Source organism: Eumetopias jubatus, unplaced genomic scaffold (genome assembly GCF_037043125.1).
Source record: "Eumetopias jubatus isolate StellerSeaLion01/CBP00866 unplaced genomic scaffold, mEumJub1_p1.0 scaffold_2, whole genome shotgun sequence".
Lineage (NCBI taxonomy): Eukaryota > Metazoa > Chordata > Mammalia > Carnivora > Otariidae > Eumetopias > Eumetopias jubatus.
Window position 1 is genome coordinate 105,846,234 of NW_028274808.1, and position 25,089 is coordinate 105,871,322.

Genomic DNA, 25,089 nt, shown 5'->3' on the forward strand with positions numbered 1-25,089 from the left:
TAGGACCTGCAGTGCAGTAACTGAGGCTAAATGAGGTTGTAAGGGTCAGGCTCCGATCCTATGGGACTAGTGTCCCTAGAAGAGACATGCAAGAACTCCTCTCTGAACCCTGCACTCATAAAGAGGTCATATGAGCACACAGCAAGAAGGAAAGAGGGCTCAGAATGAAACCTACCTTGACAGCACCTTGACCTTAGACCTCCAGACTCTAGACTATGAGAAATAAATGTCTGTTGTTTAAACCACTGAGTCTGTGGTTATGTTTGTGGCTAATTTTGTGTTATAGAAGCCTGAGCAGACTAATACACTATTAAAATATATTTAAGGTTAAAACTTTACAGAACGGAATTTACTTATAAGTAAGCAAGTTATGAAGATGACAGTTTCATTCACAGAAAAAAGCTATAGATGCTCAGATAACTGAGCAAAGTTACCAAAGGTAAAAACTTTAAATATTTTAATAGGTTACTTTTTGCATCACTTTTGAATCACTACTCAAGAGAAATGATTTTAATTTCACATATATGTGTCTTTATTCTTGAATCATAAAAAGAAAATGAAATAGTTTTAATTTTGCACCTATAACTCATGACTTTCTGGTCAAATCTTATTTGTAACCTAAAGAATTTTATATTAAGGAACAGAGTTTTGGAGAACTAATCAGTTATTTTGTCCATACATTTACAGCAATGACTATTATTGAATATACATTTGAGCACATTTAAATATGGTTTATTTCATTTAAAAATCTTGAGATGTATAAACAGGAGTGGCTTAATTAAAACTGAATAGAACAGAATTATCACACGCACAGTTTATAACAATAACAAATTAGAAATGGAAATGGAACATGTGTTTTGTCAATAAGGAATCACGTTATAGTTAGATGGTCAAAGGAGGTATGTAGAATTTGAAACTCAAGCAGGTGATGGAACGTAGGAACAAAACCAACTATTATTACTATAATTTACCCTTTTTAGCACTTACAATTTGCCAGACCTGTATAAGTCTCATTGATTTACATACAACCACACATTTAATTCTCAAAAAAGTATAAGAAAATGTCATCATGCATGCTATGAGTCTTGAATTTTGGTTTCTTTGGAAGCAGCTGAGGTTGGGAAAGAAAAAGTTACCTATCCAATACAATACAATTGAAAAAAGATGAAGCCAGGTTTTCAGTCCAGGTAGACTGCAAGCAGAGAGCACTGAGAGTCATGTATGAAGTTTTAGAATTTAATGGCAAACTCTCTTTATTGTTATTTTTTTTCCTTTCATGCTTCACAATTCTAAACTTTTCAACTCTGGTTGTTTACAACAACAAAGACAACAGATGCTAAGAATTGTGTAAAATTATGCTTGTCAAAAGAAATGGAAACCAATACCTAGAAAACAGAAATAATTTCCTCTTTAGCTACTTTACCTTGCAAAATGTATACCAGAGAGATTGTGAAAAGATTTTTAAAAATGCGAAATCATACAGAGAACTCAACTAACTTATGACTGACATATTTTGCGATTTTTTAATTGAAGAGAATTTCACATAAGATACAATTAATAATTTTAAAGTGTAAAATGTAGTGGCATTTATGAGATTTAAATTGTCTTGCAGTCAGCACCTCTATCATCCCTGCAAAGAAAACACTTTCATCACCTCTGAAGGAAACCTATACCTATATAACAGTTACTTCAAATTATTCTCTCTCCCTAGACCCTGACAGCACCATTTTGTTTTATGTATATGGATTTACATTTTGTTTTATGTATATGGATTTACATATTTTATATATTTCACATAAATGGAATAGTACTATAGGGGACCTTTTGCGTCCAGCTTCTTTCCCTTAGCAAAACATTTTTAAAATTCACCCACATTGATGCATTTATCAATACTTCATTTACTCTGACAGATGAATAATATGCTACTGTATGAATATAACAATTTATTTATCCATTCATTTGCTTATGACATTTGGGTTGTGTCCATCTTGCAGCTATTGAACATGCATGGGCATAAATTTATTTGTGTACCTGTTTTCAATTCTTTTGGGCAAATACCTAAGAGTGGAAAGGCTAGGTCATATGGTAACCCTGCATTTAATTTTCTGAGGAACCACCAAACTTTTCCATAGTTATTTTACAGTTTTACATTTCAATGAGCAATGTGCAGGATATAAATTTCCCATAGCCTTGCTAACTCTTATTTTCCACTTTTTCTTTTTTTATTATAGCTGTACTAGCGAGTGTGAAATGTTATCTTGTAATTTTGATTTGCAGTTCCCTAATAAGTAATGACGTTGAGAAATTTTTCATGTATTTCTTGGCCATTTATACATATATCTATCTTCTTTGAAGAAATTTATTTAAGTCTTTTATCTTTTTTTAAAAACTGGGTTGTCTTTTTGTTGTTGAGGTATAGGAGTTCTTTATTTTCTATGGATATAGACCCTTGTTAAATATAAGAATTGAAAATATTTTCTTTATTCTTTAAATCGTCCTTTTATTTTTATGATGTCTTTTGCAGCAAAAATTCTAAAAAAATTTATCAAAGTCCAATGTGTCTATTTTTTTCCCTTATTGCTTGTGCGTTAGTGTTATATCTAAGAATCCGTATGCTAACCTCAAGGTTATCCCATGTTTTCTATTAAGAATTTTATGTTTTGGGGCGCCTGGGTGGCTCAGTCGTTAAACGTCTGCCTTTGGCTCAGGTCATGATCCCAGGGTCCTGAGAACAAGCCCCACATCGGGCTCCCTGCTCCGCAGGAAACCTGCTTCTCCCTCTCCTACTCCCCCTGCTTGTGTTCCCTTTCTCGCTGTGTCTTTCTCTCCGTCAAATAAATAAATAAAATCTTAAAAAAAAGAATTTTATGTTTTTAGCTCTTATATTTAGATTTTTTGTCCATTTTGAATTGATAGCGTGTACTAGGGGTTTAACTTAAGTATTTGCATGTGCATTCCAATTGTTCAAACACTATTCGTTGCAGGGAGTCTTCTTTCCTCATTATTTGATCTTGACATCTGTGTTGAATATCAATTGACTGTATATTTATGAGTTTATTTCTGTGCTCTTCATTTGATTTAATTTGTTTCTGCATGCCTGTTCATATGCCAATACCACACCATTTTGATTATTGTAGCTTTGTAGCAACTTTTGAATTTGGAAATGTGAGACCTCCAAATATATTCTTTCTCAAGTAAGAGATAATGTGGGATCCCTTTCAACTTGATGTTAACTTGAGGATTAGCTTCTCTATTTCTGTAAATTTTGATAGGTATTTGATAGGAATTTTGATAAGAATTGGCTTAAATCTGTAGATTGCTTAGAGTAATATTTTTATCATAATAATATTAAGTATTCCAACCCATGAACATGTAATATGTTTCTTTAGGTCTTCTTTAATTTCTTTCAACAACATTTTGTAATTTTCAGTGTATAAGTCTTTTACCTCCTTGATTAACTTTATTTCTAGGTATTTTATTCTTTGGGGTTGTATGGCAAATAGAACTGTTAACTTTCTGTTCAGATTGTTTATTGCTGGTTCACAGAAATATAACTGATCTTTGTGTGTTGATCTTGTACTCTAAAACTTTTCTGTATTCCTTTTTTTTAAACTGTGGTAGATTTTTATAAATTCTTAAGGATATATATACATATACACACACACATACATACATACATATACATGTATATGTATATAAGATATACATACACACATACATACATATATCTGTATATAAGAATTTTATACATTCTTAAGGATATATATATACACACACACACATACATGTGTATATATATATATATATATATACACACACACACACACATATATATATATCCTTAAGAATTTAATCTTAAGGATATATATACATATACACACACACACATACATACATATATATATCCTATATATGTGTATAGGATCCTATGAATAAATAGCTTCTTCCTTTCAAATTTGGATGCTTTTTCTCTTGCTTAATTATGTTAGCTAGAAACACCAAAAATGGGCATCCTTGTCTTATTTTTGATTTGGGGGAAAAGTTTTCATCAATGAGTATGATATTAACACTGGGTTTTTCACAAATGTCATTTACCATGTTGAGGAAGAACTTCGTATTCAAATTTTCTAATTTTATTTTTTAATCAAATGGTGTTGGATTTTTTCAAAGGCCTTTTCTGCATCAATTGAAATAACCTCTATTTTTTGTTTTTTCTTTGTTCTATTAATTTGGCATATTTACATTGACTGATTTTCTTACATTGAAACACCCTTGCATTATTGCATTCCTAGGATAAATCTCACTTCGTCTTGTTATATAATCCTTTTAACATCCTGCTGAATTTTATTTGCTATTATTTTGCTGAGAATATTTGTATCTATATTCATAAGGGATATTGATTTGTAGTTTGTAGACAAAAGAGGGGAGCATAAGAAGCTTAAGTCTGACAAAATGTCCACTAGCAGTAATATATGGTTTGGATTTAAAACTATAATCCTGAGTAAATCACTTTGTTCTTTGAGTCAGAAAAAAATAAAGATGTTGCTAAAAAAGTTTTTAGATGAAAAAAGGAGATTTTGACTCAACATTACTCCCAGTTTACCAGTAGACTGTCCATACTGCATCAAAATCAGATAATGGCTCACCTAATATATGAGGTTATTTTCAGTGGCATCTGGACTTGTCTTCTTTATCTGATCAGAGCCTTTCTTTTTCCCTCTCACAGAAACAAGCATTTATAAAAACCTTAAAATGTTTGAGTATAAGAGTAGGAACACCTTGGGTTATATTTTTTGAGGATAATCATTTTCTTGAGAGCAAATGTAAAAAGTGTCCTGTTAACAGTGCATCCTAGAATCTTAGTGCTTTAAGTTTCACAACAGTGTCATAGATGGAAGACAAACTGTATCTGGTTTCCTGACATAACTCTAGAACCCAACTGAGTCCCATCTAAGTCTAACAAAATCTTTCACAGTTTGTCCCTGATAAAAATTAAGTTAAACATTTTGCCCATCAACCTTCTACCACCAGCATATACCTGAAGAAAGAGAATCTGACGGCAGCAAAATAGATCAGGGGCTGGATAATGACACCCAACTCATTCTTTTTTTGCAGATTTTAAGGATTATAGACAAATCAAATTCATTTCAATCTGTTGTACCATAAATTATGGTCAGAGAAATATCATGTCTCAGAAAATTACTAATAATACTAAATTAAAGATTTTTTTTTGAGAGAAAGAGAGGGCGTGCACACATGCAAATTGGGAGGGGGAGGGGAAGAAGGAGAGGGAGAGACAGAATCTCAAGCAGGTTCCACACCCAGCGCACAGCCTGACCAGGACTTGATCCCACAACCCCAGATCGTCACCTGAGCAGAAATCAAGAGTTTCATGTTCAACTGACTGAGCTACCCAGCCACCCCTGAAGAATTTTTTTTTTAATTAAGTACTCAGGAAACATGCATAAAACATAGGATTAAGAAAAGTGTCCATGTTTCTACTTCTACATAGTACTTATATATTTTACATATCATAATTATCAAGTTTTTTGACAGCATCCTCAATAATTTAGAAGTCACTAAAGGCAATCCGCACTACTTCATTCTCAGGTAGCATAGGTCATGCCCGGATTCTTGAGTTTTTTTGGACGCTTTTGATAGAACATATCAAGAGGTGTGGGGGCACTTGTGTGGCTCAGTTGGTTAAATGCCAGCCTTCAGCTCAGGTCCCAGAATCCTGGAATTGAGCCCCCTGTAGTGGCAGGCTCTCTGCTCAACAAAGAATCACTGGGCTCCATACAAGGACCCCGGATTATGATCTGATCTGAAGGCCAATGCTTAACTGACTGAGCCAACCAGGTGCCTAAGGTCTTTGAACATTTTTAATAAATGTAAATTTAAGTGAAGTTATTATATAGAAAATTTAATCTGAAATGTCAAAAAATAATATTTTGTGTAAATTTTGGATTGGTATGAACTTTTTTTGCATGTAATTGCTACTTAACTATGCTTTTGTATTTCCAAAACATAACAGAATTTTTAAAATATAGAGATTTAATGTTATAAATTAACAGATATTGCTTATTTTATACAATCTCAAAGTAATAAATAATAATAAATTTAACCAGTCATACAAATGCTGTATATTTGTATTATTGATATAAATTTATTTTATTACTTTTTTAAAAAATTGAGTGTAGTTGACACATGATGTTACATCAGTTTCAGCTATATAACATAGCGATTTAACTTTTCTGCATGTTATGCTATGCCCACCATAATTATAGCTATAACATCTGTCACCATACAATACTAGTACAATATCATTGACTGTATTTCCTATGTTGTAACTTTTATTCCAATGACACATTCACTTCATAAGCAGAAGCCTGTATCTCTCATTTCCCTTCACCCATTTTTCCCATACCCCCAACCCTCTCCACTCTGGCTACCATCAGTTCTCTATATTTATATGTCTGATTCTGTTTATTGTTTGTTCATTTGTTTTGTTGCTTTAGATCCCACATGTGAGTGTAATCATATGGTATGAGTCTTTCTGTCTGACTTATTTCACTTAGCATTTACCTTCTAGGTCCATCCATCTAGGTCACAAATGGCAAAATCTCATTCTTTCTTCTAGCTGAGCCATGTTCAATTGCATATATACTACATCTTCTTTATCCATTCATCTATTGATGTTCACTTAGGTTGCTTCCTTATCTTGGCTATTATAAATAATGCTGCAATAAACTTAGTGGTGCATGTATCTTTTCAAATTAGTGTTTCCATTTCCTTTGGGTAAAAACCAAGTAGTGGAATTATTGGATCATACTGTATTTCTATTTTTTAATTAATTAATTTATTTATTTGACAGAGAGAGACACAGCAAAAAAGGAACACAAGCAGGAGTAGGAGCGGGAGAAGCAGGCTTCCCAAGGAGCAGGGAGCCCGATGTGGGGCTCGATCCCAGGACCCTGGGATCATGACCTGAGCTGAAGGCAGATGCTTAATGACTGAGCAACCCAGGCACCCACTATTTTTGTATTTTTTGAGGAAACTCCATACTGTTTTCCACAAAGGTTGTACCAATTTATATTCCCACCAACATGGAGGAGAGCTCTTTTTCTCCACATCTTATCAACAAAACAAAAAGACAACCTAGATAATGGGAGAAGACATTTGCAAATGATGTGTCTGATAAAGAGTTAATATCCAAAATGTAGAAGGAACATACAACTCAACATCAAAAAAAAAAGAACTTATACAACTCAACATCAAAAAAACAAAAAATCCAATTCAAAAATAGAGAACATGAATAGACATTTCTCCAAAGAAGACAGAGATAGTTAACAGACACATGAAAAGATTCTCAATATCACTAATCATCAGGGAAATGAAAATCAAAACCACAGTGAGATATCACCTTATACGTGTCAGAATGGCTAAAATTAAATACAATCATTCTGAAGTATTGCCTAGTGGCATTGAAATTTCAATTGGATATTATCAAAATAAGTCTAACATAATTATTTAATGTAGAAAATGATATTATTCTTTTAATTATCTTGACTTTCTTTACATTAAATTACATAGGCATAGATAGAGATTTGTAGTACTAAAATTAAATGAGATACAGAACTGGAAAGAAATCTAGAACACTTGACTCTTTAAGTTGACATTGGTTTTTAACTCTTATTATTATTATTTTATTTGACAAGACATGTATAATATAATTCAAACTTTATTGACCTTGAAGATATCTTATATTTTTCAAAGAAAAAAGATCAATTAAAAAAAAAAGTGAAGGCAGTGTACACATTAGAAGATTTTAGATTGACTCTGTTCTTACTGCTTTCTGAACTTTGCTCCTTCTGTCTTCCAATCCTCATCTCCCATCTTTTCAACTATTGCAGGTGACAATATGTCTGGTGCCAGTGCGAACACTTGAAATGTTAAATGTTCATACTCTATCACAGTGGCCATGTCATATCTATATAATTATATAGACAGTTTCTAATTCTATGTTAGTGTGCTTTGTGGCTTCTAAGTTGAGCTTAAGATCTATCAAAAAAATTCATACTTAGTCCAGAGGTTTCTTATTTTGGTGAAAATTGAATTATAGTAATACTTTCAAAAGTACAATAAATGTAATGTTTAATATATATGAAGAAGTAATAAAATGTAAATATCTTAAGAATTAGATTTGATATCTTGGTTTATTCATATTGTTATGGCAGTTTTTCCTCGTTAGGGACCCACCATCAGTCTGTCATAAATCTTAGTTCTGTTGAAATCATAGATTGTTAGTAACATTAATAAAGCTGTAAATTTTAATGGTGCGTTCAAGTAAAAAAAAACCACATTAATTCTAAACACAAAAAGAATTAACACAGTAAAATGAAGGCAAAATTTTAAGATAGCTCAATTCAGTACACTTAAGTAGTCTTAGGATTTCTAGAATACAATTTTCTTTCAGCTTTGTCTACTATTAAATGTCAATTATTTTTATAGTAACTTTACTGTGCTTCATTTAAAAGGAAAAAGTTTTTAGTGTTTTCTCTTTGGACACAAAGAAATATAACAAGAGGTACCTCACTCTGAGAAAGAAGACTCTATTTCTGATTCATTTTCTCCTGAGAAATATATATTCACAAGCATATTTTGAGCATGTATTTTTAAATTTTTAAAATTTTGGTGGGGCGCCTGGGTGGCTCAGTTTGTTGGGCATCTGCTTTCAGCTCAGGTCATGATCCCAGAGTCCTGGGATCAAGCCCTATGTCAGGCTCCCTGCTCACCAGGGAGTCTGCTTCTCCCTCTCCCTCTGCCCCAGCTCCTGTACTCTCTCTCCTTCATTTTCTCTCTCAAATAAATGAATAAAATCTTTAAAAAATAAATAAAAAATTTAAAATAAATAAATAAAATAAAATTTTAGTATGATATTTTAAAAATGTTATGCTTAATAAGAACTATTTCACTTAATTTCTGCCTTGTCAGTTTTATGCTTGAAATATCTAAATCTTTGCAAAAAGAAATATAGCTTACAATAATATTTGATATGTTATAGAATCTGAGTGTCTATGAAAATGCAGAGCATAGTATGAAATAGTCTTATTTTTACTTTAATAGTTAATTCAGAATTTTAATTATTAGTTTTCTAAGTTAGGACAAGATTAGGCATAGGGGACATTTTACTACAATAAATATGGAGATGATATAAGTGTATTTTGACAAAATAAACAACAGAACAATATGTTTGCAAAGAAGTCTTGAAAAGAAAGAATTGTAGACATCTGTCAAAGGAAACATCAACTTTTTTAAAGGTGTATTTGATCAATCCTGATAAATAATAATTTCTATCTAGAAAGCTGTAAACATGGAGCCAAGATGATGTAACAATAGATTGCTGACAGGTCAATAAATAGGTTTTACACTTTGTTTAATCCCTCACCCAATTCCTGGTCCCCCCATTCCTAGACAGTTTTGGCTCTTCAAGCCAGTGGATAATGACGAGGATATATTTAGACCATCATTTCATTCCATCCCAGTAGAAAACAAGAGTTTGGCTAGTTGAGCCAGAATCTCTAGGAAGTTAGTACACTGTATAAGGGTCCCCAATAAGAAAGTGAAAAATCTGTATGCAGAAAACTAAAAGACACTAGTAAGATATTTAAGTGGACACAAAAAAGTGGAAACATATCCATGTTCATGGATTAGAAGAATTAATATTATTAAAATGTTTATACTACTCAAAGTGATCTACAGATTCAATGCAATCCCTATCAAAATTCCAACAGCATTTTGTTTTCACAGAAATAGAAAAAACAATCCCAAGTTCATATGGAACCACAAGACCTTGCATAGCCAAACTCATTAAGTTCTATACATGAAATATGTACAGCTTTCTACATATCAGTCACACATCAATAAAGTGGTTAAAAAATGAAGTTGAAGTGGTCAACCACAATTTTAGGTAAGGTTAGAAGAAAGTAGAGTCAGGAACCAGTCTATATACTTATTGCAAACAGTATGGTCTGTTGTCTCTACAAAGTTTAAGTTTACATGTGGTGGAAATAAAGAAAAAATAACAAGAAAAAATGGTTGATATATAGGCTAAATTTTAAGATTTCAAACATTAAGTGATTTAGGTTTAAGACATAGGCGGGCAGGGGCGCCTGTGTGGCATAGTCGATTAAGATCTGACTTCGGCTCAGGCAGATCATGATCTCAAGGTCCTGGGATGGAGCCCGGGATTGGGCTCCGTGCTCAATGGGAAGCCTGCTTCTTCCTTCCCTCTGCCCCTCCCTCTGCTCGTGCGCTCTCTCTCTCTCTCAAATAAACAAATAAAATCTTAAATAAAAAAAAAAAGACATGGGGGGGCACCTGGGTGTCTCAGTAGATTTCTTGATTTCAGCTCAGGTCATGATCTCTGGATTGTGGGATCAAGCCAAGCATCCGACTCCATGCTGAGCATGGAGTCTGCTTGTCCCTCTCACTCTGCTTCTCTCCTGGCTTGCTTTCTCTCTGTCTCTCTCTCTATCCCTCAAATAAATAAATAAAATCCTTAAAAAAATAAAAGACACTGGAAAATAAACTAAAGTGGAATTGAAGTGAGATCCTTTAAATTTCAAGGAATGTTTAGTGTTAGCAAAATTATTCAAACTCTTAAAAAAGGCATAAGAAATTATTACACAGTACAGTTCTGAGCATGATATTTTTATTAAGTAGGCAATTTAAAACTCGGGCAGAAATTAACTTACAGATTTTTTCTGGTAGAGATTGGAATAATAATGGAACATATAGCCCAATATATTGTGTCTTTTTTTTTTTGTTTTTAAAGAGTTTATTTATTTATTTGAGAGAGAGAGAATGAGAGATAGAGAGCACAAGAGGAAAGAGGGTCAGAGGGAGAAGCAGACTCCCCGCTGAGCAGGGAGCCCGATGTGGGACTCGATCCCAGGACTCCAGGATCATGACCTGAGCCGAGGGCAGTCGCTTAACCAATTGAGCCACCCAGGCACCCAATATATTGTGTCTTAATGCCCTATTGAACATTAAGCAGGTTTGTATTCAACTCAGTAAATCTTCCTTAAAATTTATTTATTAAATTGCCTATATATACTAAACTTTTTAAAAAGCTTTTAGAATTTTAACATCTACTGGTTTCCTCATTATTCATGAGTTAAATAAAATCTCTGACACATGTTCATGTTATATTTGCTTGCAACAAACTTTCCACAGCCATTTGGTCTCATAAAAATTTAACCTATACAACAGAATAATCAGAGGACCATGGTAATGATTGCCAGTCTCCTTTGGAAGTGAGATTAGGTATATCTGTGAGTTTTATGTGATACGCAGATTCTAATGATTGGATTAAACTAAAATTAAGGATACATTTTCCTTGAAGTCAGCTATTACAATATTGACCTTAGAGTTGTCTCAAATACTGTGATTTTATTTGACTGAACAGGTATATATAGTGATATGTTAGTAAAGAAGATGGCATTTTAACAAAGAATAATTTTGATAAAAGAAAATTAATATTTTTTATGACTGAATTACTATGTAACTTACTATGCCAACTAATTGCTTTTGGAAACATTTTATGTCTTAATAAAATAGCAAATGATTAATTTATTAATTATATAGTTGTAATATTGTTGAAAAACAGATTGGAGGTTATTTCTTAACTCTGACACTTAGGTTTTCTTAACCTGAACCAGTTACATATTTAATATTTTTTATTTTCTTTTTTTTTAAAGATTTTATTTTATTTATTTGACAGAGAGAGACACAGCAAGAGAGGGAACATAAGCAGGGGGCAGTGAGAGAGGGAGAAGAAAGCCTCCCGACTAGCAGGGAGCCCGATGCGGGGCTCCCAGGACCCCGGGACCAGGACGCGAGCCGAAGGCAGGTGCCCAACAACTGAGCCACCCAGGTGCCCCAATATTTTTTATTTTCAATTTTTGGATTGTACAACTGGGTTATTAATGGTTCTTCCTCATGGAATTATTATAAAAATAAATTTGGTTAATATATATAAAGACTTTAAGATGGTACCTAGCACAATATAAAACTTCAAAAATTGTTCTAAACTATTATCACTTTAATTGTTATGTAATAGAATATATTTCATTGTGACATAGCACTCTTATCAGGATTCAATATGTGTTAGCTATCATCATGAAATATTGGAAGCCTAAAGTGTAAAATCTTCAGGGACATGTAGGTGGCTAAACAACAGAGATGAAACTTAGGAAAACATTTTCTTATCAGCTTTTCTTCATAATTAAACTCTTTTTCTTAAAAAATCTTTCCAGAAAATCATTCTTTAAGTTTTAGTAAGCATAGAATTTTTAATGATAAGCATATTATCTATAAATATTAAAAAAATTTATCAAGTACACAAATAAGGTTTTGTTATTACTGTTGGTTCAGAGAAAAAATCAAATATTAAAAACATGTATCTTAAATTATATTGTCCTATAATTTAGAGATGCTACTTAGTAAATTTTTTTCAGAGATAGTCTAATACTTTGTTAACATACTTTGTGGTACCAAAATTGTCCCCTAACCATTGTTCTTTTAAAATTGTCCAGAACTAAGATTACCAGTGGTTAATTCTAGATGAATCATATTTGGAAACATAATACTTTAAGTATAAGCTTAGTACCTGAATTAGTAGCATGTCATCTAGCTTACTACTCCTGTCGAAAGAAATGAGGTCTCATTTAGCTTTAATATCTCTATTAAAGATGGAAGAATAAGGCAGTGACATATGCACATCTTTCATGTGGTCAAGTGCATTGATAGTGGATGCATCATTGTACAGATCTATGTCTAGTAAGTGGAGTCTATGGGACTTGTCTGGGTATACAATAGAATGGTAAGATTTAGATATTTAGAGAGGAAGATGACCCCTGGGGAAAAAATGAGAGAAAATAAATAGGCACTGAGAGCACAGCAGAGAGAAAGTTAATAAGCTTGGCTGAAGAAGCCAGAAAATATAAGCAGTTAATACAGACATTGAAAGATAGTCATAGAAGTTTAAACTTGATGCTGCATTGTTGGAAAACTCTAGGGCGGAGGATTAATATACTGAAAATGATATTTTAGGGAAGAAATATCGTACTTTAGATTGGAGGAAGTGATAAAAAATTATAGAATATAAGTTGTGATGCATTTGGATGCCAGTGAAAACAAATTAAAAATTACTTAAAAAGCAAAGTAGCTTTGCAGCTGTTATTTATTTTTTTTGTATAGTTGGGTATACCAAATTTTTATGTTTTACCTTCTCAACAAATAATTTAAGCATAACTGAAAAAATTAGCTTACACACAGCACAGTGAAAATATGTGGTGGATTGTCTGAGACAGAACTCATTTCTAAAGTTTTTCCATAAGAAAGACAAATATTTCTTAAATTGAACTATGATAAATACCACCCTATCTATAGAGGATATTTGTGTGACATCATTAGTGTACAGTTTAGATTCCACTAGTGAGATTAATTGAAAGAGGTAGAGTTTAAACCAGTCTAAGAGCAAACTGTGGTATGCTTGTGCATCAGGCTTTTCATTCCAGAACAAATATTAACATACAAGTGGACACTCACAATAATCACAATTGGTTTCACTTCACATAATTTTCTTGACATTTTCTTATCATGAGCACCATCAAGGAACTTGATAATATCTTTGCTGTTGTCACACAGTTGTAAAAACTATCAACTTCAATGTATTTCCAGGCTTCATGGGACAAAAATTGTAAGACAAGCACAGTAATACAGAGTGAAAATATGCTTTTACTGTATCTTGTTCTAATGTGTTTTACCATATATTTGCTTTTAAGGTCTCTAAATTAAAATGTTTTAGGGGCACCTGGGTGGCTCAGTCATTAAGCGTCTGCCTTCGGCTCAGGTCCTGATCCTAGGGTGCTGGGATCGAGCCCCACATCGGGCTCCCTGCTCAGTGAGGAGCCTGCTTCTCCCTCTCCCACTCCCCATGCTTGTGTTCCCTCTCTCACTGTGTCTCTCTCTGTAAAATAAATAAATAAAATCTTTAAAAAAATAAAAAAATGTTTTATTACATGCAGGACCGTATTTATTGAATCTATAAACAATTTTTATCTTTAAATATGCTGAATAATAATCCAAATAAGTATTGCTTCCCTCTTTGCCTCCTCTACCCTACTCTTTCCCTCTTATTAAATAATCTTTTAAATTATAGTTTAGTCTCCAATTTTAATAAGACAAAATCATACTATTTAATATATATCATAATATACAGTATATGATATAATTATGAAATACATCATACATATATGTGCATATACAAGCATACTTATGTACATATACATATTTATTTAACATCTCTCTCACAGTGTTAAATGTAAACACTTTTATCTACTTTGCTGTTTTCAGTCACTAATATACTATGAAGATCGTGCCATAATGTTACCTAGCACTATTCTTACATTATTTTTTGTTTGTTATAATTTAGAGTATTCTATTTTCTTAATGCACTATTGTTTACTCAGCCAGTCTCCTACTGATGGTCATTTGCTTTGTTTTCAGGCTTTTCTTCTTACCGGGCATCTTATATTTACTGAGGTTTCACATTTTTGCCTGTGGATCTTTGAGAACAAATTCATGGAATGGAAGAAAATGTGCACTTTTAGATATTGTCAAATTGTCCTTTATAGAGATCATATGAATTTTGATTCTATTTTTTAAAGATTATTTATGTATGTATGTATGTATGTATGTATTTATTTATTTTACACAGAGAGAGATAGAGAGCACAAGCAGGGGGAGCTGCAGAGAGAGAGGGAGACGGAGGCTTTCTACTGAGCAGGGAGCCCATCAAGGGTTTGATCCCAGGACGCGGGGATCATGACCTGAGCTGAAGGCAGATGCTTAACTGATTCAGCCCCCCAGATGTCCCATGACTTTGATTCTTATCATGTGAGAATTCTCCATAGTTTGCCAAATAAGAACATTTTCAGACTTTAAAAAAGTTTTGCCATCTGATGATTGAAATGTTTTACCTTAATTTTAATTTTCATTTCTCTCATTTTTAGGCAGTCTTAGAATTTTTTTCATTGGTTAAAAATCCATGCATTCTGTTCACATGTTTATTCCATTTTTCTTTAGGGTTAGTACATGTATTTTCAACTTTGAGATGTTTTCTATATACTAGGATTATTAAATTTTTATCTCTGATATACATTATTTCATCTAATTTCTTATTTTGTTTATATTAATATTTGCTATGTAATTTAAAACTATGCACATTTATTAATATTCCCTATTGGTTCTAAATTTTGTCATGCAGTTTTAAAAATATATATATTTTTGTATACTTTCACATTTTTTTAAATAAAATGTTTTAAAAAGATAGCATCCTTAGTTGAATTATAAATATTCACACTATTTTCCTTTGTGATGGTCACTGTGCTGAGTGTTCTACATAGGTCATCATACATGTCCACAAATGACTCTGCAAGTTAGATTCTGTTATTATTTCCATGTACAGAGGAAGAAAGCAAAATTCAGAAATTTTAATACAAATTGCCCAAAATCAATTGTGAAGAAAGGAGAAAATCAGAATTTAAAATCACATGTATAAAAAACATCACATATATGACTTTTGAACCCCCACTCATAACCTTCAATATTTTGTGTAGAAACAGTACTTCAAGCTTGGTAAATATGCTATTCCCCAATTTTCCTCTTTCAAAATACGATATCAAATATATTTTTTCATGCAACCTTACTTTGCTTAGATGATTTTGGAATCACTATATACCTTATTTTTTGAGAAGTTAGATTGTTAATTTAGATTCAATTCCGAATATACTATTACACATGAAAAAATTACACTTTGCTTAAACTGTTAGTTCAGCTAATAAAAGCAAAGCCTGAAAAATCTGAATGAGGATACTTTCAGACTAATTATGTTAGTGCTATTAATTTTCTGTATTAAAAGCTATTATACCTGAGTTAATTAACTTCTAAAGAGTAACATTTAGTTTCTTTTTAAAAACAAATTTCCAAAACAAATAAATTTCCAGAAAAATCAAGATCCTCTCAATATAGAAAGGCAATTTTAACTTAGTTTCTTTTTTTTTAAAGATTTTATTTATTTATTTGACAGAGAGACACAGCAAGAGAGGGAACACAAGCATGGGAAGTGGGAGAGGGAGAAGCAGGCTTCCTGCAGAGCAGGGGCTCGATCCCGATGAGAGGTTCCATCCCAATGCAGGGTAAATTCTGGGACCCTGGGATCGTGACCTGAGCCGAAGGCAGACGCTTAACGACTGAGCCACCCGGGGGCCCCTAACTTAGCTTTAAAACACATTCTTCTACTTGACTTCTTTTAGCAGCAGTGATTGCTAAAGCTTCTATAAATATTGTATGCATTTAAACAAGTCTCTTTGTTTTCTCCAGGATTGTAAATAATTGATTAGTAGCCCATGAATGTGTTCCTAAAAGCTAACACTGCCTTACTTAACACTACTCATCAGTGATAATGATGCTGAAATAGGACCCAAGATGAAAAGACAGTGGAGATTTACTGCCTGTGTGAAGTGTAGGCAAATAAGCCTGTATAAATTTGCATTTTGGCTTCACTTTTTATAGTTATTAACCACCTGTATCTATAAAAAAATAGCCCACAATATTATATTTGTGATTTGCTACTCTTTTGATCTACTATGTGTAGATGAGTTTTATGAGTTTAGTTTAAATGAGATCAGTGATAGTTTGTTCTCATTTAAAAAGCATCAAAGATGATTACATAATGTAGGCCACCGTGTTATGTTAGAATATTTGTCCCTAATAAAATCTATTCTTACATTTCATAAATGAAGCACTCAATTAGTCTGATTTGTGAGCAGTTTTGGAATCTTTCTAAAGATTCTAAAAGGATCTAGACAGCAACTAATAATCAACAATAACAGACAAATAAGTGAAAACTTTTCCTATTTTTGCCTATCCGCGGAATTTAGATGCAGACACTAAGCCTTATGATTGATTAGAAATATTGGCTGGCCCATTGAAAAGCAACTTGGCACCATATCCCAATTAGAACACAGTTCAGCTGCCTTACAAACACAGTGGGCTCTCAAGACATAATTCCTGTTATCTCTTATACTCTATCTAAGGCACACAACCACTAAATTGAGCACTGGGGATTCAATTCCAAGTATTTTGGTTCCAGAGTCCATGCTCATAACCATCCTTTAAATCTAAACAAACCTAAGAAGCAATCAGGTTCAATCCCTTTATTTTTAAGGTAACTCTCATATACTTTGAAAGCCACATGGGCAGATGATACAGCCATAATGCTTTCATTAAAATTAGCATATTTGGGACACTTAGATGACTCAGTAGGTTGGGCGCCCACTTTTGGTTTCAGCTCAGGTCATGATCTCAGGGTTATGGAATTGAGCCTTGCTTTGGGCTCTGCCCTGAGCATGAAGTCTGCTTGGGATTCTCTCTCTGCCTCTCTCCCTGCCCCTCCCCCTTCTTGCATGCACAGGCATTCACTCTCTCTCTCTCTCGTCTCTTTTAAAAAAAAAAGAAAAAAGAAAATTGGCACATTTAATAAGGATTCATGTATTAATAAAGGGCTACCCTGCTCTCATAGAAAGTAGACAAAGATATTGTAGAGTTTCTAGATTGTGACATTTAATAGGTTTTATGAATATTCAGTTTTAATAGCATTTACTGTATTGATTAGATTGTATTATACCTTGACGATAGAATTATGCATATCTCAAATATTGATATATCATTAACCACTTCAATTTTAAAGATCTTCAAATTTGAAATCTTCAAAACTGAAAGATTGGTGAATTGCCCAAGGTAAAAGAGAATATATATGATGAAGATAGTTTTTGATTGTTTTGCAGATTTTTAAAAATATTATAGTGAGATATTAATATTAATGAAATACTAATAAAGTCATAAGATTAATGAAATTCTAGCATCTACAATAAAAGTGTGATTAGAGTCTTATTTTATCACTCTGATTCTAAAATATTTCTGCATTTATTGATGGTCATATCTATTCATGGACATAGGAAGTTTTCCATGTATAATTAGAAGACAAAAAGAGAAAAAAGTAATTTTCTATTTCAATCTAAAGCATGTACAACTGATAAGACTCTTACACTGTTCAGATATTTTTTCCCCCAGTTGGTCCTCTAGTCCATTAAATCTGCCTTCTGCTTCTCAGATTTAGGTACTCCCTATGGATTGAAAAGTCCCAGACATAGATGGTATTATGCTAAGATGAAAACAAGTCAGAGAAAGACAAATACTGTACGATTTCACACATATATGGAATCTAAAAAAAAAAAAAAAAAAGAACTAACAAAACAGAAAGAGACTCATAGATACAAATACAAAGAACAAATTAAAGGTTGCCAGAGGGGAATGGAGTAGAGTAGGGGTTGGGCAAAATAAAATAGCAGAAGGGTATTAAGAGGTTCAAACTGTTAGTTATAAAATAAATGATATGAGGATGCAATATACAACATAGGGAATCTAGTTAATAAATTTTAACAATTTCATACATTGACAGATGGTAGCTAGATTTATCGTGGTGATCACTTCATAATGTCTATAAATGTTGAATCTGTATGTTCTATATCTCAATGTAATATAAAATGGTACATCAATTATACTTCAATATTACATAAATAAATAAATAAATTTAAAAATTTCCCTTCGATCCCAGTGTATTTTTGTTTTCTATCATAATGTTTTTTTCCATTTTCATCATCGACTTTTATAATGGTGTTCCTAGAGTCTTCACTCTACAAATTTTAAGTAGGTATTATGAGAAATATTTTTGTAATATGTCATGAGTAAGTACTCACATTATAAATCTGAATTATTTTTAGAGTCAAATAACCACAAAATAGACAACCAAATTTTAGTGCCTCAGAGTCAATCCAACTTGAAAATACATTTGTAAGTTTCAAAATGTCTCATTCAACATCATGCCTACTATGAATCTACCAGTTATGCTTTATCAGTGGAAGGACATCACAGAAAATATGTCACCAGTTTTGCCAGTTTTTATGAGCCAGTTCTCCTAGGAGTTCTCACTAGCTCCATTACATCCATCCAGAGAGGGCTGCATCTCTTCTGGGCGCAACTTCTATCTTTTATTGTTATTTTGAAAGAAAAGAACAAAGAACACTGAATCTTTAATGTTGTCATCATTGAGTTGTTGCTACTGTTCCACTTTTTCTCAATATTCTAAATGTCCTATCCAGAATATCAGCAAAGTATTTTTTTTCTATTCTCATTAGTAACTCAGTTAATCAGAGTAATTAATGTCAAGTAAAGGTAAATAAAATATATTCTTCAGTATAAACTGTGTAAAAGCTTTTGTACATTTAATAACTATTTCCTCTAGTCCAATACAAGGTTCATATAAAGTGGATTGGTTTAAAGTTTCATTTGTGTTAATATGTCTAAATGTTAAAAAATACAACATGCATGGCATGTTTTATTTATACATTGTTTAACAGATAAGAATAAGTTGCATTTTCCCTAAAGATTTAACTTCTTTCCAAAAATGAAGGTTGAGTTATGTGCATTTTATTGAGCCTACTATTGAAAATAATTTTACTTTTGAATTGAATTCCCATGATAGAGCCCCAACCCTCTGCTTATGAATACTGAGTCCTCTATCCTTAGCATATGTCCAGGTCATATTTTTAAAATATTTTAATGTAATTTCAACCAAGTAATTAGAAATCCATTAAAGAAACATTTTCTCATTATGAATTCCCTGAAGGGTTTTAATTATATGAATTTGATTTTTTATATCTCAAGCTAATAGAATATAGATTATAATCTAATAAATTCTGTCATAAATCTGCACATTTGTCTTTTAATTTTTTATATGATATATGAAAAGATAATGAAATCTAGAAGCTGATTACTTAAATATTAAACATATAATTGGGCTGTTAAATGTAACTTGTAAATTAATATAATATGACAAATTACTTAAAATTACAATAAAAAATTCATATGAGAAATAATTTCACATGAGCAAATTGCAAAATATATAATTTTGCTCTTGGTTGTACTCTTTTATGTTTAAAATGCAAATATATATTAATCTTTTGCAACAGAAAACTAAGCAAATATGTAATAATTATGTTTTCTAGTTATATCTGAAGAATTTTACATACAAATATTTAATCTTCTAACAATCAAGTCTGTTTGTGATCTGGCAAACACGAAAAACCCAGGGCAAGGGAAATATGTTTTTTTGGATTCAGGGAAGCCAGACCAAAATTGGCTGAGTCTCCTCTATTCTTAAACAAGTTTTTATAATATTGGTTCTAAGATTTTTTTCAGAGTTTATGGTAATGTGTATGAATCTTTTAGTTTTGTGTTCAGAGCTTTAAGACCAATAGCTAAGTGTTAAGAAAGAAAAAGAAATCCATGATTCATCACTAGAGTTTTAACAATATAACTCTGGGAGAAACATTTGTTAATTAATTCCCTGGCTAGCCAATGTTATAAGGCCTGGCCAAATGGAAACATAAAGAAATAAGTAAAACTACTTTATTAACCAAATGAAAATATAATGAAATAACTAAAAGTTGATCAACCCCCAATATATACATTGGGTATAAAATGTAATCAGACAATATTATTCGCATGAAAATATTAAATAACAAAACAAAATAAAAACACTGTTCTGTTTTATTCATATTGCTATTAGTTAAATACAATACTTTTGGGCATTCAAATTGAGAACATAAGTACAATTGTAAAAGTTAAATGTTAAACTTTCCTGTTGTTCAAATTTCAGTTTAATCTAGCTGTGTAAGAAAGGTTTTCCTGAATACTCAATTAAATCAGTCCACCAGACACTATTTTTTATATTACCTAGTTGTGTTACTTTTGTGTGGTTTGGTTGTTTGTGGTTTTCTCTGTAGCCCTTTTCTTTTTTTTTTTTAAAGATTTTATTTATTTGAGAGAGAGAGAATGAGAGAGAGAGAGAGCACATCAGAGGGGATAGGGTCAGAGGGAGAAGCAGACTCCCTGCCGAGCAGGGAGCCCGATGCGGGACTCGATCCTGGGACTCCAGGATCATGACCTGAGCCAAAGGCAGTCGCCTAACCAACTGAGCCACCCAGGCGCCCTCTGTAGCCCTTTTCACTATCATATTTTTGTTCAATTTGTTTGCTTGTTTGTTTAGTGCCAATTTCCTCTATGAGGATGTGGAATCTTCTCTTATTCTCCAGAGTATTCTAGCTTCTAGTAGAGAAAGAGGTATAGTAGATGCTCAGTGAGTATCTGTTGAAAACATAATAATTAAATAAAATCTCAAACACTCCTTGTATGATTACTATTGCTTTTTCTCAAAGCCCATGTTCCACCTATTGCGTTCTATTATTCTATCTACTACCAGTCTGATAAATTGTTTTCCTATCCAAAAGCTCATGCAAACATAAATTATGTACATATCCCATATGCAATGATTCTGTATTAATAACTTATTTAATTGCCATGTTAATGTATTACTTTGTAAAAAAACAGAAAAAAAATCTATAAGTGAATGAAATTAGCAAGACCTTACAACCAAATGAGTACCATTGTTAACACTTGGTTTACTTCCTTCCATTTCTATACACATTTATTTTTCAAATAAATTAAATATAATTGTCACATGATTTGCTTTCTTCCCTTTCCCTTTGTGTTTTATAATAATTAAATAATCATATGGATATGAGTTTTTAACGTAGAAATATATAACAAAATTTGTCAGGCACTTTTTAAAACTACTTGGTTTGCTTTTGTTTTCTGCTATTAGAATACCGATATGAACGTACATGTGCATAACTATTTGTCTTTATCTCTCCATACTTTCAAGACTGTATTCCCTATTGACCACCCTTCCTTACCAGATGAAATTCTCAGCTCACTATTCCTTTCCAGCCCTCAGAGTTTCACCACATTTTACCTTAACAATTGTGAGACCACTTTTATCTTAACCTTTTCCCCTAATGCCTTCAGTAATAATAAGAGTCCCAAGAAACCTAGGTAACCCCTCACCCTTAGAAATATATCACATGCAAAACTAAAAGAAGATCACTTCTTGCATATTTCTTAATCTGATCTCATCTTCCACCCTTCCCAAACCCCATCATGGTATCTCCCGGAGCTGAGATCTGCCATCAGTAAAGGTTCTACCTTGGAATAGTTTCAGAATGAGATTACATTTTTAGAAAGTCTGCTGGCTTCCACTTTGGTCCACAACACAATTATTTCTCCCTAAATTACTGCAATTGTTTTTAACAGTTCTTACCATGTTTTGCCTTTAACCAAATCTCACACTCCATTTTCTGCCAGTTGCCAGTGTGATCCTTCTGAAAGCTAAATTCAATTATATTACACCCATCTTCAAAATTTCCATAAAAATCAGACATAAACTGACATACCCACTACCTTAATGACTTCATCACCTATTTTTCTGTCCTGACCTCCCCCTCCTGCCTGCTACTGGCTTAATCGATGCTCTTTGTTAGGACATTCAGGATCCTCTCTCAGCACACTTGAATTTACTGCTTCTACTGCCTAGAATGTTCTTTCCTCAAATCCATGTGATTGGTTGGTTCTCTTATTTCATTCACATCCTGGCATCAATGCAGTGAGAACTTCCCTGACCACCATAGGTACAATAGCATACTACCTCCTTCCCCAAACTCCTAATGTCCTTTATCCCCCTTTATTTTTCTCAATATCACTTATCATTTAGAACATTAAATAATTTCCTATACGTTTTTTAATTTGTTTTTCTTCCCCCAACTAGAGTATAAACCCATGAAAACAAAACAAAACTCCATTTTGTTCTACTGCTGTATCTCTACTGCCTATAACATAATAATTATTTAAGAAATATTTGATGGATGTGAATGAATTCCTACATAATGAATATGTAGATTAAAAGACATGATCACATGCAAAAGTCTGAGCAATACTGGACATATTTTCTTTACACACACATATATACACATATACATGTACATGGATAGATGATAGAGATTCATAGGGAGACACAGAACAAGTCTTCCTACTTATCCACCCATTTTCTATTCATCCATATTTCAGTGTATCTCTCTTGCTATCTACAGAACTTCTGAATAGTACTAATAAGCTGAGAGGAAAAAAAAAAAGGATATCCTTGGCATAGGAAGCTGGTCTCAAAGCACCTGATCTAGATTAAAATCTCTGTTTTCTTAAACCCTCCCCCAAATTATAAACCCAAAGTCTCAAGCCTGTATTTATTGGGTTCTTTCTTGCTCTCTCTTACACTCAGTCCATCATCTCTTATGGTAAGTGTTCTCCCTCACTGCAACGAGTCATGCACCCCATTTGATCAACTATACATATGCTCCTGGTGATTTTCAGCTGAAGGGCTTTGACAAGGCATATTTGTATAGGTAGGTCATACATTAGAAACATAGAATGTATTTTTCCATTCATCTATCCACTTTAAACTGATATGTATTTCTGTGTAACTCTGTATTTCAATTTCTTGAATGGTAAAAGAAAATAATACTTTTTCTACTGGCAGTTGCATGATTTATTGTGTGTCAGCACACGGTACTTTAAAGTTATATACATACTGTGGGAAACCGAACCTTTCACTTTCAAATAACATGTCTCTTCTTTCAATGCTTGAGTGAGCAAAACGATGATACTCTGTTAAATGTAAAATTTTCTAAACTCATTGACGTAGTTCCAATCAAATGGTGTATTTAGATTAAAGATAAAGTTCCAATATTATTTACATTAATCTAATAACAATGGAGAATAAATTGTAGATGGGGTAGAGTGGTTTGTTTGGTTACCCCTTTTCAAAAATTTCTATTAACAATTATTTAAATAAAGACCTTAAGAAGACAAAAAGATGGATTCTGCATTAAACAAGCCCTATGGAAACAATATAACAATTGTATAAATAATTGGGGTTAATATTTTGAGTCTTTTTTATGAAGGGAATACCACTACTTTATTTTTTTTTAGGTAAGACACCTTTTTTTTTTTTTTGGATGGGGCTTGCACTCAGGACTCTGGGGTTAAGAATCGCATGCTCTACTGACTGAGCCAGCCAGGCATCCCTAGATAAGACATTTTGAACCCCAGCATTACCGTGTTGTGTTTATAAAGAACTTGTGTATATAACTAGAGTACAGTTCTAGAGTTAATGACTGAACTTCATGAATTTGTTAGTAAAGCCTTTGGACAAGAGAAACTGTCTTCACTGGACCTGTGAATATGTAGAATTATTAAAATAAGGAAGAAGAAGAGAATCTAAAAGTGTTGATGCTAACACTTCTATTTCAATTATACTTTAATCAAATTGTGCACCTCATTGTGTGCTTATGACATGCAAGGTCTAGTTCTAGAAAGCTTATGTTTGTAAGCAATGTCAAAAGATCAGTTTCATTCACTGCTTCAAATAATGATAGCATCAGTCAATTCAGTGGTAAAACCATTTTAATAAAATTTTTTGAAGGGAAAAATAACGATATTAAGAAAAAAACTATGAATTTTTTCTATCATTATAAATCTACATTTCATTTTACGTATATTTATTAAAATATCTTGATATCTAGTCAAGTTGTTTTATTTTTTGAATGCAAGAACTAGTTTTCTTTCTTTTTCAAAACTAATTGTTCTGTTGTTGCTGTTTAGTTGGGATTTCTTTCCATTTTTATTTTGTTTTGTTTTTGCAAAACACTGTGATCAACCCAGACACAACTAGCTGTGAAACCCTCAGGCAATTTGTAGAAAATATATTTTATTATTTTATTAATGAAATTCTTTAGTTAGTTTCTGAATTTTTCACATTTCACAGAAAAGGTTGATTATTATCACACATGCATGCTGATGCCAAACATGATTTATAGAAAAATAATGCTAATTAAGAATAAGCAATTTCTTATCATTCTAATATTTGTTTGCTTTACTCAGATAACATAATATAAACTAGAGAAGAAAATTATTCAAGCATATTAATAATATTTAAATGCAATAACTAAC